The sequence below is a fragment of the Lucilia cuprina genome, chromosome 2 (genome assembly GCF_022045245.1).
Source record: "Lucilia cuprina isolate Lc7/37 chromosome 2, ASM2204524v1, whole genome shotgun sequence".
In the NCBI taxonomy this organism is placed as follows: domain Eukaryota; kingdom Metazoa; phylum Arthropoda; class Insecta; order Diptera; family Calliphoridae; genus Lucilia; species Lucilia cuprina.
Window position 1 is genome coordinate 6,316,713 of NC_060950.1, and position 17,888 is coordinate 6,334,600.

At 23.1% G+C, this 17,888-nt stretch overlaps 1 protein-coding gene across 3 annotated transcripts in view; it reads right to left on the reverse strand.

Moving 5' to 3' along the window:
• LOC111681675 (protein abrupt) overlaps nucleotides 1-17,888 on the reverse strand; it is a 103,680-nt gene that overhangs the window by 75,637 nt on the left and 10,155 nt on the right. For all 3 annotated transcript variants that reach the window (XM_023443559.2, XM_023443560.2, XM_046946604.1), the window contains exon 2: nucleotides 13,089-13,242. The gene's annotated coding sequence lies outside the window, so the exon portion shown is untranslated. The remainder of the gene's footprint in view (nucleotides 1-13,088; nucleotides 13,243-17,888) is intronic.

Genomic DNA, 17,888 nt, shown 5'->3' on the forward strand with positions numbered 1-17,888 from the left:
AACTACTTATTTGTAAGTACTTATTTAAGTAGTGATTTGAAAGTGAAAGTGTTATAATGTTTTTTTATAATTGTTTACTTTTCAATGTTAATTTCTGCTGTTTATTGTGTTTAACTTAAACTTAAAGGAAGTCTAAATTACAGGTATGTAAATTAATTTACTTAATGACTTTTGACTTCCACAAACAGATGTTCAATACAAATTTATTTTTATTTCAAATTAACCCATGACCTTGCCTTTAAACAGTAGTTTTCTTCATTGGTAATGACCCAAAAACATTGAAATCTTCCTCGAGATTGTTTTGTATTTAAAATTATTAAAAATTATTTATGCCTTAAGATTACAAATAAAATTACCTACAACAACGCTGGTGGTGGATAACATTCACAGCAAGATACGCCAAAAAAAAAAAAAAAAACAACACAAATAAATTGAACATTACATACATTCCCTAATAAAATCATTAATTATAAGTAAAAAAAATGGGGCTTTGTGTAAAATGTATTGAAATCTAACCAAATAAAAGCAGATACACTTGATGTAAGTAGCTAAAAACTACCAACTCCAAATCAATTATACAAAATCATAGTTACAAGATCCTATAAACTTACAACTTAAATTAACAAATTAAACTATTATTCATTTCATAAAAAAACACAAAAACTTTTTTTTAAAAAAATATCACCTTCATCATAATCATGATTGCGATCATGATCTCAAAATCATGTAATGAATAGTGTAGATTTGTTTCCAACAAACAAATATTTTGTTGAAAGTCATGATTTCAGTTTTTTTTTTCTTGTTACTACCTATTTTACTGTCATTATTGATGTGTGTTAATTTATCAAAACTTTACAAACAGCAGCCCTTTTTCTATAATACTTAATGAAAATGATAATGATGACTATGATGATGATGATGACGATAATGTTGAAAATGATCTTGTATCTTTGTAAACTCTTATATGAAATGATAGATTTGCTTTAAACTATCAAAAAAGCAGAAGTATCAAAATATTTATAAACTCATTCATCTTTCAAACACTTTTTGTCATAAATTTCTTAACCCTCGTCTGTCTGTCTGTCCTCATATAGAAAAAAAGTACTTTTTTTCCTCTTGAACTAGAAAGGAAAAAAAAGTAGGCAGTTTAAAACTAACACGCATTCTTGATGTTTTTCTAAACGTTGTAATTAGGTTTTTTTATTACATGATTTCTCTCTCTTTAACATTGCATGTGTTAGTATGTGTGTCATGTTTTTTTGGTTTTTTGGGGGGAAGAAAATTGTACCTGCAATTGGCGCCTATTACAAAACAACAAAATATTTCCAATTTAAACACAGATTTCAGCTATTAATGGTATATGATGTACTTGTTTTGAAGCTTCTTTGATCTTTTAGAAAACAGACAAAGACCTCACGCAATTGACTTTTTTCTTTCTAGATAATGATTAATTGTCTGTTTGAAGCTGTTTAATTAAAAAAAAAAAACTTTTAAAATATATGAAAAAAATAAAGCTTTTAAGTCATTAAGTAAATCCCTTTTAAATAAAGATATTAAAAGAAAACTATCAAAAATTTGTTGATTTAAGAGAAAGTACCAAAATGGAAAAAAGTACTTTTTATTAAAAGTACCTATTTTGAAACTTAATTTATATACATAAAATTAATAAAATAATTAAAAAATTAAAAAAGTATAATTTTCTGAAAAAAAATTAATTTTTAATGCAAAAAAAGAGTGAAATTTGGAAAAAGGTACTTTTTAAAAGAAGTTACTAAAAATTTGATTTTAAGCAAAATTCATTAAATATTTATTTTGAAAAGTTAATTTATATACATTAAGTTAATAATTTAAATATTAAAAAAAGGACAAAAATGTTTCTTTTTTAAAGAAAAAAAATTAAATTTTATTTTTTTTAAAAAAAATAATATTTTTATTTTTTTTTATATAATTTTCTGAAATAAATTTTAATGAATTTTTAATACCAAAAAGTGAAATTTGGAAAAAAGGTAGTAAAAAAGTACTTTTTTTAAAAAAAAGTACTAAAATGTTGTTCTTAATTAAAACTCTTTAAATCGATAAAAATTCATTTAATTTTCAAAACTTTTGTTTCTCAATTGAAACCTGAAATTAATCTATAAAAAGTACCAAATATTAAAAAAGTAAGTTTTTAGGTAAAACATACGAAAAATTATGTTTTCTTTTTAATTAGATCTTGATTAAAAAAAAACAAAAAATACTTATTTATAATTTATAAAATTTTTTTTACCCAAAAGTGTAATGGAGCAAAAATTTATAAATTTTAAAAAGTACTTTTTGTTAAAAGTACGAAAGTTTATTTGATTTTTTTTAAATATGAATCTTTTTTATCTAAAACTTGAACTTAAAGATAAGATTTTGACAGAGAAAAGTACTAAAAACAAAAAAGTACTTTTTTTAGAAAAAAATTAACAAAAAGTACTTTTTCCACAAAAGTACCAAATTCAACATGAATTTCTTTTTAATTGAAAAAAAACTTTGTATTTGTCTTTTTTTTGTAGGGTTTCTTTTTTTTTTTTTGATTAAATTCAATTAGCTCAATTATCATCTTTTACAATTAAAACCAAACAATTGTTTTAAATATTTGTTTATTACTTAAAACAAATCAACGAAAAATAAAAAAACCCACAAAAAGAAACTATTTTCAAAGAAACCGAAAACAAATCTTCTTCCCCCCGAAAAAAAGTGTTAAATAAGAAAATTAAATAAATAAATAAATAAACTGAAAATAAACACAAGCAAATCAATTAAATAAATTGTATTGAAAAACAAAAACTTCAGTTAAAATTACACAATTTTGTTAGTTTATTTTTATGATTTGGTGGGTGTTAAGTTTAATTTGTTTTTGATTTAAATGTAGTTTAAAACTTAATTTTATAGATTTGTAAACTTCGTGCTGTATAAAGCAAAAATTAAGTTTATCAAAATGTTTGTAGAAAAAAGCAAGAGCAACTTTCAAGCTTTCTTGAACAAATTTTGAAAATAGTTGTTTTTTAGTAGAACACTAAATAGAGAGAGAGAGACATTACTCTTGACTTGGTTAATCACTGTCAAGTCTAAGTCTGGATTTAGTTTTTGCAAAGGGTATTTTCAATTCGTTTTAAACTTTTCCATAATTTATTTAGCTCTCTTCATTTCTGTACTTTTAATCGAAATTTAAAATCTTTAGTTTAACTGCTTTGTGTTAAACAAAATAAATTTAAAACTTATTTTTTTTTATTACCAGTATTATTTAGCGTTGAAGACAACAAATACCTCATTAAAAACAAGTTAAAACAAATATGTATATATAAACAAAGATAAATTGTATGTACTTGTTAGTAGATTTATGTAAAAAGATATTGAACATAAAATAATTCCCCATAGTTAAAGACAAAACTAAAAAAAAAAAAATTACATATTTAAAAAAAATATATACAGGAATTATCAAAAACTAGCAATCAAACATTAAAATAGTAAATTATATATGTAAGTATGTAAAAATAAATAATTGTTTTAAAGTAAACGCAAAAAAAATATAATGACATATTTTGAAAAGAGAATTGTAAAAATTTAGATTTATTTAAAAATTTATAATAAAAAAGTAAAGTTTTTTTCTAGACGTAAACAAAACTTTACATTGGGGACACAATTCTCATCTAAAATTACAGCTTTTCTGTTTGATTTAAACTTATTTTTAAGCTTTTCTTTAAAAAGTACTTTTTGGTACTTTAAAAAAATAACTAATTTTGAACATACTTTTTGTTGTAAATTTTATATTTTAGGTTTTATTTTTTAAAGAATTTTAAGATTCTTAAAATAATGACAATTAGTAATGGGAAAAAGTACTTTTTGTGTTGTGTTGTATATTAGGAAAAAGTACTTTTTTTTTGAAAATTTTCCACTAAAAAAATTACTTTAGCAATTGAGGCTTAAATTTCTAAAACTTATTAATAGCAAATAACAAAAAAAAAAAAAAAAGATATTTTAAAATTTTTAAAATTTCCACAAAGTACCCAATCTAAAAAAGTACTTTTTTATTTGGAACTTGAAAAAACTTATTAAATGTAATAACAAAATTTGAAATTTCAAAGAGTTCTTTTTTGGGGAAAATATGAAATTATAGTTTTTTTTTAGATTTTTTAAAATTTCTTTTTTTAAAAAAGTATTTTTTTGAAATTAATTCCTTAAATTACATTTCCACAAAAATTTTACTTGAGGACATAATTCTTAATTTAAATTATAGTCTAGCTGTTCGATTTACACTAGACATTTTTTAAAAAAGTACTTTTTGGAACTTTTTTATAAAGTAGTTTTCTTGTATTAAGATTGTTTCGTAAAAGTACTTTTTTCGAGAAATACAAAGTTTATGTTTGGGAACATAATTCTTAACTGAAATTATAGCGTAATTCTTTGTTTCAAACTTATTTTTAAGCATTTTTTAAAAAAGTACTTTTTTTGGTACTTTTAAAAAATTTAGTTCTTTGGGGTAATTTTTCCTGAAATTTTGAATTTAAGCTAAGAGACGCAATTCTTAACTTAAACTTTAGCGTAGTTTTTTCTTTTGCACTTATTTTGCATCGTTTCTTCAAAAAGTACTTTTTTGGTACTTTTTCGAAAAGTTGAATTTATGATAAGAGTTTTTTTAAAGTACTTTATTGGTAGTTTTTTAAAAAAAGTATTTTTTTCGTTATTTCTTTCTGAAATTATAAAATTTCAGCTTGGGGACACAATTCTAGTTTAGAATAAAAGAGAAGTTGTTTATTTTACTCTTATTTTTAAGCACTTTTTAAAAAAGTACTTTTTTGGTACTTTTTTAAAAAATTTGGATTTTTAATACTTTTTCCCTGAAATTAAGTTTATTAATGTTATGACAAGATTTTAATGAAATCTAAAAATAGTAGTGTATAGAATTAGGAAATAAAACGTCTAAAACTTTAAAATTCTGTTAAAAAATTTTAATCTTTTTTATTTAAAGATCATTTTTTAACAAATTTTTCTCATTGGGATTTTATTATTAACTTCAAATCAGTTAATTATTTTGAAACCTTTATAAATTTAAACTTTTTTTTTGAAATTTTTGTATAAAATCTTGTTCCCAAAATTGTTTTTTCCCATAACGTTCCCTTGGTTACATAAAATATTTAACGAAAAAAGGTGTACTTTACCCAATTTAATTGTAGCCAATGAAGCATATAAAATAGAAAAAATTTTATGCATAAAGACATCATCATCATCATCACCAGACAGACAAACCAAATAACATTTCAATACTCTTTTCTAAACATCCCCCTCATCATTACTTCTAAAAGAAGACACTCATAGGAAAAAACATAATAATAATAAAAAAATAAAAATATTAAACGAATATTGTTTTCTCAGGTCACTTAAATGGAATTAAATTCACATGAAATTATTCAATGAATAAATAATTATGTCATAATATTTATTTCCACGAATAGAAGAAAAATAAATTGTATACATATATAGATTGAAAGTAGTATCAATATACAAATAAACAATAACAAATTTACCAAAAATATACATTGTCATAGTACATTTAGAAAATGCTATAACTCTAGCGCTATTGCTATTGCTACTTCTGCTGTTGCTGTTGCTGCTGCTGTTGTTGTTGAGTAGACCTTCATGCTTGAGTTGATTTTGAGCGTCAGTTAGAAGAGTTCAAAAGGGATGCTAATCCAAATGACCAGTGTACTTATTTTTAAAAATTGAAATCTAAACGAAAATAATCTATCTAGAAAATGTATGTAATATGCTTAGTATTAGGGTGGTAAGTTTTTAAAAATTTTTTCTAATCTCAAGGGTTTTTTCATCGCACAACAGTGTTTCTATAGAAGTTTTGTTTATATTGCTTTAATAATCGTTCTAGTCTTTATAAATAGTTTTTTATTGGGTTTTTTAAACCTTAAAAAAGGTTTTTAATTTTTTTTTGATATTTTATAAGAATGCAAAACTTTTAATCATATTTGACCTTTGACCTGGTAACTTAAAAAGTTAATTCTGTTGTTTTTATAAATTAGAAAATGTTTCTTTTAAAAAGCTTAAAATCTTTGGCAAATTTTAACTGGAATGAAATTTTAAGAATATGACACTTGACCCCTTAGCTAAATAATTGTTTAAGTCTACAATTTTAGCTCTAGTATTTAAAACTTTTCCCCTAAAGTTTTATTTACATTTTTTTATAAGAATTTCAAATTATTTAAAATATTTGACCTTTGACCCTTTAACATAAAATTAATCAGTTTAGCTTATTTTGTTGATTTTATTAATTAGAAAAATATTTGTTTTAAATCTTTCATTTAGATGAACTTTTAAGAATAGATTTTTATTAATTTAAGTTGTCAAATTTGACCTTTGACCTTGTAGCTAAATAAATACCTTCGACTTTCATTTCAGTTTTAATCTTAATGGAACTTTTAGTTTAAGTTTGTTTATAATCCTAACTTAAAAATCTTTATGTTTTTAATAAGAAACTTAATTTTTTTAATTTTTTTAAAGTTGACCCTTGACCCTGTAACTTAAAAGATTTGATAAATTTACTTAATTTTGTTGATTTTTTAAATTAGTAATCTTTTCATTCAAACCCCAAATTTTTTACAATCTTGATTAGACACTTAGCTGTTATTAAAACTATTTAACAAATTTGACCTTTGACCTGCAAGCTAAAAAGAGGATTAAAACCTAAACGATTTAGTATATATATAAGTTATTTCAGTTTTCTAAATGTTCACAAAATTTAAAACGTTAGTAAGGTCAAAATAAGAAAGTTATTGTCGTTGAGAAATTTTAAGACGACATAAAAGTAACCACCCTAATAAATAGCTTACCAAGTTATATGTAAATATGTGTCTGTATGTCATGGCATATGAGTAAATGTTGAAAATTTAACAAAGTTTATTTTTATAAATGACCAGATGAAAAAGTATGAATACTTAGTGCTAATCAGGGATTTAGAAAAAAAAGTAAAATTTACTAGAGATTTTATTACAATATTAACTAGAAAACTCTTAACCCTTAAACTTTCAAACATTTAAAACAAAAAATCTATAACTTGAAAGAAAAATTCGCAATAAAATAAATTAGAAATTAAAAAAACTAAACTTTCAAAGTAAATGAAAAAAATAAAATTTTGTGCAAAAAAAGAAACCTAATAATGTAGCTCCAGTAGCAGTTAAGGGTTAAATAAATCCGTAACTCCTGTTAAAATAATTAAAAAAAAAACCTTTAAAACATTGTCATCAACATTTTCCGCTTTATTTATGTTTTGAATTATATTTTTCTTTGCAGGCGGTAAACAATAGAAACCGGTAAATGTGGAGGTGGTGTAAATGTGAGACTATGTGAGTATGTGTATATATGGAGCATATTGTCTCTCCATGTATGAGTTCATGTAACAATAATGTGTAATAATTTTCATTTACAAAAAAAAAAAAAACTTCAACCAAAAAACATGTGGTTTATTCTTAATATAATTTTCTATAAAGAATATTTCTCTGTTTGTTTCTGTAATGTTCTTTCGAGTGTTTATGGTCGATTAGCTTAGATTCATGTTGTTGTTTCCCTTTTAGTACCATTTTCATTAACACAATTTTTTTTTTATATATTTTGTACTAAAAATATTATTTTTATTATCTATTGATGTGATTTTTTTTAAATTTTCTTTATATACACATATGTACATACATATGTATGAATCTATTGAAGGTGGTCGTGTTACCGTATAAAGTGTGTAGGAGGGGGGAGTATGTTACATTTTTTTCAAATAAATTTTGTTTTAATGTGCTTTAATGTTGTTTTTTTATAAAGTGCGCAATATTCAATTAAAGACTTCATTATATCTAGAGTTTTATTACTTAAGGAATATAAATACGTTATAAGTTCATCATTTTAATTTTCATTTAATTTTAATATTGATTCTTGTATGTATTGTGGCTGTAGACGGCAGACAAGTACCGAGCAATTTGAAGAAAGTTGCAGAGGCGGGTTTTTTTTATTACACAAAAGGGGCACAACTTACTTTTGTTTCATCTTAAAATGTCCTATAATTGTTTCACAATCCTTTTTTGGAAAAATGTTAAAAGCTTATTTTTGAATAGCTTTTTAATTCGTTGCATCACCATAAACTTTTTGAAGCAAAAAGCTTTGTGATAATTGATTTTTTTTTTGTAAATTTTACTTTAGTTTAAAAAACTTTTCTTTGTTCAAAAGCTTTTTATTATCTTTATTTATTCAGAATCCTCTTCTTTTTAAAAAGAATTTTTATACTTATAAAAAACCTTCATTATTAGGAAAAACCTTTTAAAAAACTCTATTTACTTTTTTCATCAATGATTTTCATTCACGATGTTTTTATAAGCCTAAATCATTCAAAATGCATTTTGAAAGCTTTTAATATCCAAAAAGCTTTCTTAAGGCTTATCCGCTTAAAAAATAATCCTTCTCCAAAAGCTTTTTATTGGCTTTATTTATTAATCAGAATCCCCTTTGTGTTCGAAAAGTTTTTTTATAAACAAGTCTTTGTTATTAAAAAAGCTTTTTAATTAGCTTTATTTCCTCGTTTTAGAAATTTTTTGTTATTCACACAGCTTTTTAAAAGCTTTATTCTTTAAGAATTGAATTTGAAAAAGCTTTCTTAAAGCGTTCGTTATTCATAAGGCTTTTTAAAAGGTTTCATTGTTAAAAAAATTAATTAGAAGCTTTGTTTAAAACATTTAAATCATTGCAAAGCTACAAAAAGCTTTAGAAAAGTCTGTATTAGTTAAATTTTATTTAAAAAGCTTGGTTTATAAAAGTGTTTTTTTTTTTTAAGCGAAGGAAAAGCATAACAGCCTGTTCTAAAAAAAGAGTTTCATATAAGCTTGCTTAACTTTCTATAAAAACCTACTTTAGCTAAACAATTTACAAAAGCTTTCTTTAATGAAACACATTTATAAAAGCTTTCTTTAAAGAAACACATTTTGCGAAAGCTTGCTTAAACCAGAGAGCTTTATAAACGCTTCTTTTATACGAAACAATTTCTAAAAGCTTTCTTTATTTTAGGAAAAAAAAAAAGCTTACAAAAAGACTGTTTAAAAATAAAATAAAAAAAAAACTTTTAAAAAGCTTTTAAGCAAAAAGATTTGTAAACAAGTTTTTAAAAGATAAAGTTTTCTTTATACAAAATGTCTTAATTAAAAAAGATGAGTTTATTCAAAATGCCTTGTTAAATTAAGTTTATTTAAAAAGCTTTGTAAAAACATTATTTAGGAATAAAGCTTTAAAAAACTGTATTTTAAAAGTTTATTGAAAAGCATTTTTTTAGTCAGAAAGCTCTGATGATGATGGTTTTTTATGATAAATAAAGACTTTATTCAAAATTCTTTTTTAAAGTAAATCTTATTTGAAAAACTTTATAAAAACTTCTTTTAGACAAAAAGCTTGTCTTATTTAAAGACAAAAAAACTTGTAAAAAGCTGTTTTTAAGCAAAAAAATTTGTAAAAGCTGTTTTCTATTTAAAAGCTTTGTATATATAAACTCTTTAGAGGAAGGGGAAGGAGAAAACGAATGTTATAGCTATAGTACTACGTCTTTATTTTCTATAATATTAGTTTTTAAACATATGTATGTTGTTTGTTGTTATTTTTTCTCATTTATTCGTAAGTCAAGCCATACGAAAAAAATAATAATAAAATAACAAAACTACATATAACATTTTTATTATTGATTATTATTAGTATATTATTGAATATTGATCAAGTAGTTGAAATTGCTAATTGATATTTGAATTGAAATTTGTTTATAGCTATAGAATACAAGAAGAAGAAAAAAAAACACAAACAAAAATTATAATAAATTTTTCCACAATAATCATTTAAAAGTGTATGTATGAAGAATGAAATAAAAAACTGCAAGATAATAAGGAGAAAAATAAAATTAAAACCGGAAAAATTAATAAATGTTCAATTGTCTATTAAAGGCAACAAACAGCAAAACATAATAATTTATTATGCAAAGACACACATACATACACTTACACACACACACAAACAGTATTTAAAAGCTTCTAATGAAGTAGTAATGTTACGTTTTGGCTAAATTACTAGAGCAAAATTTAAAAGAGACTTAAAACACTTGGGTTACTACTTATTTAGCAGCTTAATTGAAGGACGTATTTTATTAGTATTTTAAATATTTTTAATTTGAGTTTTTTTTTTTGTAGTTTTGTCTTTTTTTATTTAAGTAAGTGGGTGGGCAATTTTTCTTGTCTGAGATGATAAAGCCAGCGACTTAATGTTTTATAATTAAAACAAAAAAAGGAAAAAAAACTAAATGAAAAACAACAACAATAATACATAATTAGCTTTAAACTCAACTACTTATAATAATGTCATAATAATTTTTATGTATATGTACACATGTATGTATGTATTTGTTTGTGTAACTGCAGTATAGACAGCATTTGACCCCATATTGAGAATTTCCCATTAAAATGTAAATATTTCATAAAGAAATTAAATTTATAGTTATGACTTTCTTCTAAGTTCATAAACTCTTTAGAAAATAAAAACAACAACAAATAAATTTACCAAAAAAAAATAAATAAATAAAAAAAACTTTCAAAATCACACCAAAATAAAAACCATGACTTCCTACTAAATGAAAACAACATACAACATACAAAGTATCATCATCAATAACAATAACAGCAACAACATCATCATTATTATTATTACTTATTTTGTAGTTGTTTTGTAGGCTGGTGGTACACTCGACAATATTCCTCCAAAAAAAAAAAAAAATAAAAAAAAAATAAAAAAAATTTTAAGCGCCACAGCCTCAGCATCATTCAACTATTATTTAAGATTTCTTTACCAAAAAAAAACTATAACAAAAAAAATTGAATTATTGAAACGATTTTTTTTCATATGAATTAAAAACTCAAGTACACGCATGATGCAAACAATTGAATTAAAGTTCTTTTATAGAAAAAAAAAATCACAACAACAAGAAATCAGTTTCATTTTTATATAGAATACAATTCAAACAAGTACCCCTTTGATATTTTTTCGGCAGCCTGGCGCATGCTTCTCTGTTTTTGGTTGTTGTACAATTTTGTTGATTTAAGTGGGGTCCAGCAGAATCTTTTTTTTTTTGCAAAGTTAATCAAATGTCTGTTATTTTTTGTATATATATACTTGTGTTATTTTTTATGATATTTTGTTGGTTAATTGATTTTTTTTCTTCGTTTTGTTATTATTGAATTGTAGACTTTTGAATAAAATTTTATGTTTGATAGCAAAGACTTTATTAAAGGAAATTTTCAATTATTAGATGTTAAGATAGACAAAAAAATTGAATGAAATGACGCGATTTGATGGGAACAAAAAAACTATTCAATTGTGTTCCAGCATAAATTAATGAATAATATCCTAAAGTACACAGTAGGCAGTAACTAGAAGCAACAAGCAAACCTCAAGCTTTTAAGCTTGATATAATATTACAACAACAATATATTGAATTTGACTACCTCATTCTTATTCAACAACGTTATGAAAAAATAGCAATTTTACAAAAAGCTTACTTAAAAGATAAAGCGTTTTTATTAAAACCTTGTTTAAGTAAAAGCTTTTTTTAATTTTGTTTAAAACCTTTTTTTTAACTTTACTAAAACAATGCCCTCAACAACGTTATAAAAAAGCAATTTTAATAAAAGCTTTCTTAAAAGATAAAGCTTTTTTGTCAAAACCTTGTTTAAATAAAAGCTTTTTTACAATTTTTTTAACAAAAGTTTTTTTAATTTTACTTAATCAAAACGCTCTTGTAAACGCTTAACAAAAACCTTTGCAAAAGCTGTATGAAAAAGCTTTTATAAAAACTTTCCTAAATGCTTAAACTTTAATGTAAAAGATTTCTTTAAGTAAAAGCTTGATAAAAGCGAAAAGCCAGTTGCAAAAGCTTTACGAAAACTTTTCAAACTATAAAACTTTGTTTGTATACAGTTTCTTTAGCTAAAAGCTTTAACTAAACTTTAATAAAAAGAAAAGCTTTAAGCCTTTATTAGAAAAAATGTCTTTGTAAAACCTGTATAAAAAAACTTTTATAAAAACTTTTGTAAAACTTGAGAAAAACGAAAAGCTGTTGTAAAATAACTTATGAAAAACGTTTATTTACTAAACTTTAATATAAGAAAAGCTTTGTGAAAAAAAGCTTTTATTTAATCCAAAATACTCTAGAAAGCTGTAAAACTTTATTAAAACAAAATAACTTTGTTAAAACGACAAGCTGTTGTAAAAGCTATATAAAAAACCTAGTTAAACTATAAACTTTGTTTCTTTACAATTCCTTTATGTAAAAGCTTTTAATAAACTTTAATTAAAAAAAGCTTTATAAAAATGCCTTTATTAAAATCAAAATACTTTGTAAAAGGTGTATGTAAAAGCTTTTAAAAAAAATTTTTAAAAAATCTCACTCGAAGGTAAAGCTTTTGTTAAATTTTATTAAAGTTTTCATTAAAGCTTTACGCCAGCAGTAAAGCTTTATGAAAGAAAAAGCTTTATGAGCAAGATTAAGGAAAGCCGTTTTCGTAGGGATTAAAAAAAAACTTTATGCGAAAGCTTCTATAAAACGAATTAACAAACTTTATTTAAATGAAAAGTTTTCATTAAAGCTTTACGCCAGAAGTAAAGCTTTATGAAAAAAGCCTTTTTAAAAGAAAAAGCTTTATGAGCAAGATTAAGGAAAGCCATTTTCATAGGGATTTAAAAAAAACTTTATGCGAAAGCTTCTATATAACGAATTAACAAACTTTATTTAAATGAAATGCTGTCATAAAAGCATTATGAAAAAACTTTCTTTAAACAAACAATTAGGAATAACTAAAGCTTTTTATGTAACAGGCAGGAATTTCTAAGACTTTTTTGTATTAAAAATAGTTTTCTTAAGTTGCTCAAAAAACTTTTCCACCAAAGCTTGCTTTGAACATAAAATCTGATAAAACCCTGTAAATTTCAACAGCTTCTTAAGTATATTTCATTTATTAAGTAATTAAGTAAAAATTTTAAACTTTACTTACTTGCCAGAAAAAAAATATTTGTAATTTTCTTTGTAGTTTTTGCTGTCAATATGTTCTGTGTTTTGTAATTGTTGTTGTTGTTTCTTGTAGTATTTATTTCTCTTTCAAAAACTTTTTATATACGAAAGCCAAAATATATTATATTAACATAAATCTGTAAAAAAAAGACAAAAAAATGTTTGTTAGAAAGAAAGTTTAAAGATAAATTATTTTTGATAACTAAAAGTTAAATTAAAATAAAAAAATAATAAAAATAATTGTAATATGTAGATAAATCTAGGAGTTTTAAGAAATTTTTTAATAATTTTTGCTAAATGAACATTTTTTAATTAATAATTTCATTTTAAATTATTAATTAAGACATTTCAACATTTCAGAATATTATTATTTCCCACAAACTTTTTAACTAAAAGTTAATGTCCTCATTCTAAGCCTTAAAGCTATTAGTTTCAAATAAAAAATAATTAAATCTTTAACTATATATTTTTTATTTTTTCTTCAAACTTGTCTTTAACTGTCAAATGTAATTAATTTATTCTTAAGCTAAAGTTAGAAAAAAAACACAATAAATAAGTATTTCTCCTAATTTCATATTCATTTAAAAAAGTTTTTTTTTTATAGTTTTTAAGTAAACAAAAAATAACATTAGTTAACATAATTGCTGGTATGTATCAATAAATGCTATCACAAGTTAAAACTTTTAACTATTTAGTATATATGTATATATTTTTTTTAATTTTTTAAAAACAGCTTCCAACAACAACTTTTAAGCTTTGACTTAAAGCTGATATTGTTCTTTTTTTGTTTGGTGTTTAGTTTAACTGTATGTTGTCTTCTATTTGTTGTTAACAAATAATATATTAACATTTTTTATATATATTTTTTTTTGCTTATTTTAAACAATTTTCTTGTTGTTTTTAGTTTTAGTAGAAAAAAATAGATACAAAATTCATTGACCTCTTTGAGAAAGTTCATTTGCTTCTGGTTTATTATTAAGAAATTATTTATGTATTTATTGGTTAGATGGAGTGTGTCTTTTATTTTATAATTATTATTAATATTTAATTTTTGTTTTTGGGGAATTTTTTGTTATCTTTTGCCAAACAAATTTGTATTAGGGGGATTTAGTGGTTGTATTAAAGGTGATTTTTTAATGAAGAAATATTTATGATTCTAAGAAATTGTAAAACAAATATAATTGTCGCAAGCAGTTTTTTACGCACGAGTACTATTATCTAGAAAAGAGCTTATTTAAAGCTCTTTAGACACGTTGTTGAATTAAAAATTTGCTTTCGTATAAGTTTTCTCAAAACAGCTTTCTAAATCGTGTCGAACGTGTTTTAAACAATAAAACACTATTGCAAAAGCTTTTTTATATTTTCTTAATGTTCTTTAAAAGCATTCTTAAAACAAAAAGCTTGCTCTCTTTAAAGCAAACAAAGAAATTTTATATAAACTTTCCAAAAGCTTTTGCTCTATCTTAAAACTAACTAGAAAGTATAAGGAAAATTAAAATTAGTTGAGCAAAATTAAAAAAAAAAAACTTTTTATAACAAAAAGCTTTTGCATCAAACGTTTTAAATAGTTCTTATAAAAGTTAACTTAAAACAAAACACTTTTGCAGAGGTTATCTTTAAAACTACACGTTTTTCTAAATGTCTTTTTAATAGAACACTTTTCTAAAAGCATGTTTTATAAGCTTTATTAAAAAAGTAGCTTTTCTTCTAGTTTCTTAAGGCAAAAAAACAACAAAAAGCTTTTTTTAATTGTATTGAAAATATTTTAATGAAACACTTTTCAAAAGCTTTTATTAAAGCTTTTAAAGCAACTTTAAAAAATATTAAAAGAAAAGTTAGCTTTTTAAAACTAAATGCTTTTCAAAAAGCTTTTGCAAAAACTTTACTTCATAGAAAGCTTTTGTAAAAGTTTTAATAAATGAAAAGCTTTTGAAAAAGCTTTCATATATAAAAAGCTTTGTTAAAAGTTTTAATCAATTGTATTGAAAATATTTAAAGAAGCTTCTTAAAACAAAATGCTTTTCAAAAAACTTTTCAAAAATTAAAAAAAAAAGTTTTTATAAATTTTAATAAATAAAATGTTTATACAAAAACTTTACCAAATAAAAAGCTTTTGTAAAAGCTATAATTATTAAAAAGCATTTATAAAAGTTTTAGTTAATAAAAAGCTTTTGTAAAGCTTTTATCAATAAAATGTTTTTGTTAAAACTCTAATAAATAAAAAGCTTTTGTGAAAACTTTCCTAAAATAAAAATTTCAGAACATTTTTCTTAAAACAAAATAAAGCACTTTTGTAAAAACTTTCTTAAAACAAAAATTTCGAAAAAGTTTCAAAACAAAAAGCTTTTGAAAAATCTTTTTGAACAGGAAGCTTTTCCTGCAGGTCTTTTAAGGCAAAAACATTGATTGAATTCTTCATTGCACCAAATTGAAGACAGCTTTTTAAAAACATTTAAAATATTGGAAAAAGCTTCTTATACAATAATGTATTTCCTGCTACAAACTTTCTTGAAAAAAAAGATTTTAAAAACAACTTATAAACTTTCGTTACAAAAGCCGTTTTATTGTTCGTTGCAACAAAATCTGTGCAACAATACATATAATTTTTTTAAACTAACTTAAATAAGCTTTCATTTTAAAAAAGCTTTGCAACAAAATGTTTCAGAATTTTTTTAATAAGAATTTTTTTTATTAAAATGTATGATTTTCAAATAATTTGTTTCTTAAATTATTTTAATTGAAGGTTGCTATTTCAGGTAAATTAAATTTTTAAATTCTATTAAAATTTTAAATTAAAACCACAAGCTGTCACTTTTTTCCAATTTCTAAAGTAAGTACCTGTTACTATGGCCTATAAAATGTGTTGATTTGTTAATTATTGGGCTATTTAAAATAGTATTCAGTTGCAAAGCTGAATGAAAATATGATTGACAGTTTACAGACAAAAAAAAATAAACATTCCGTTATAATTATGACATGACATGCGTATGTCAAAACTAATTGTAAAATATACTAGACCCTTTTCCCTTAAGTACTTTTAAAATCAGTCATTAATAAAACTATTTTCGGGAGAAATGTATGATTTGAAACATTTACAAGAGAGAGAGTGAGAGAGAAAAGACACCCTCTCTAGAAACGGAGATAGAGTGTGAGTGTGTATTATGATCTATTTTAAGAAAACCGCGATCATAAAATTTTCTCTAGTATTTTCTTATTTTTGACAGTTTGTAAGTGTTTTGAGGTTGTCAAACTACGAGTTGTTTACAACAAATTATTATTTAAGATTGTACTTGTTTATTAGTTTGTTCAATTATTTACAGTAATTAAAAGTAAGTTTTTATTATCTCTTTCCAAGATGGCAATAAATTTTCCTTAACGGACAAACGTGAGAAATTGAAATTAATACAGAATAACTAAAATTTAAAGAAAAGAAAAATCCAACAAAAAAACATGTTAAAAACAATAGAGCAGAAATTAGTATAAAGTTTTTTTTTTCTTTTAATGTTTGATATAAAAACTAAACTACGCCTACAAAGACCTAAGTAAACCTTAACTAAAAACCACTGTTAAAAGAGAAGTAATAAAAAAGATTTATGACTTTATGACTATTTTCAAATGTCTACGCAATTTTTACCGCCTTTCAAACAAACACACACAACAGCCAGACAAAGTCGCTTACCCCGGTCTATCTTTTATATAGAATAACTAGTAATCTCTTATAAGCAAATATAACAGATTCTTCTAAATATTACGTAAAAAATCAAGGTTTTTTTTCGTTAACCCAACTACTGTTAAGAAAAACGAACTAACTACCTGCCTGACTGACTGACTTTGAAGGGAAATTACTTCATGTGTGCTACTTGTACTGCTGCTGCCTCTGCTGTTGGCTGCACTGCACCGCACCCGCCTGTTAATGTTACTAATTTTGAAAACTGTGTGAGAAATTGTCTTAACATTGTTCCTCATTGCTTTTCCTATAAATACATTCAACTCTCCAGCTGTGTGTGTTAAAAAATCCATCTGTGCTGTATGTTATACTAAGACTAATATTGTTTAATCTCTTTTAACTACTACGAAATTTATTTAATTTTTTTTGGTTATTTTTTTTTTCTAATAGATAGAAATTATAGATATATTTGGTATTTATTATTAAACTTTAATTTTTCTAAATTAAAAACGCTTTCTCCTTTTGTATGTAATAATCATTATAATTATTATTATTATTATTTAAGAAACTATTTTGAAAAGAGAATCGTGAAAGAAACACTTGTATTTGAAATTTTATACCATTATTAATAATATTTATTACTTTTTGTTCGTTTTTGTTTCTTAGGTACCTTGATTATTAATTATTTTTATGCTTTAATAGTAATAATTAATAATTTTTTTTTTATTTTAAATGAGAAAAAAAGAAGAGAAATAATAAGGTTGTTTCAAAAATAATTAAGATTTTAAAAAGATTTGTTGATTTCTAAAAGTTATTAGAAAATAACTAAAACAGAACTAGAATAGAACTAGAACATAACTAGAACAGAATTAGAATAGAACTAGAACAGAACTAGAACAGAACTAGAACAGAACTAGAACAGAACTAGAACTGAACTAGAACAGAACTAGAACTAGAAAAGAACTAGAACAGAACTAGAACTGAACTAGAACAGAAGTAGAACAGAAGTAGAATAGAACTAGAACATAACTAGAACAGAACTAGAACAGAACTAGAACAGAACTAGAACAGAACTAGAACAGAACTAGAACAGAACTAGAACAGAACTAGAACAGA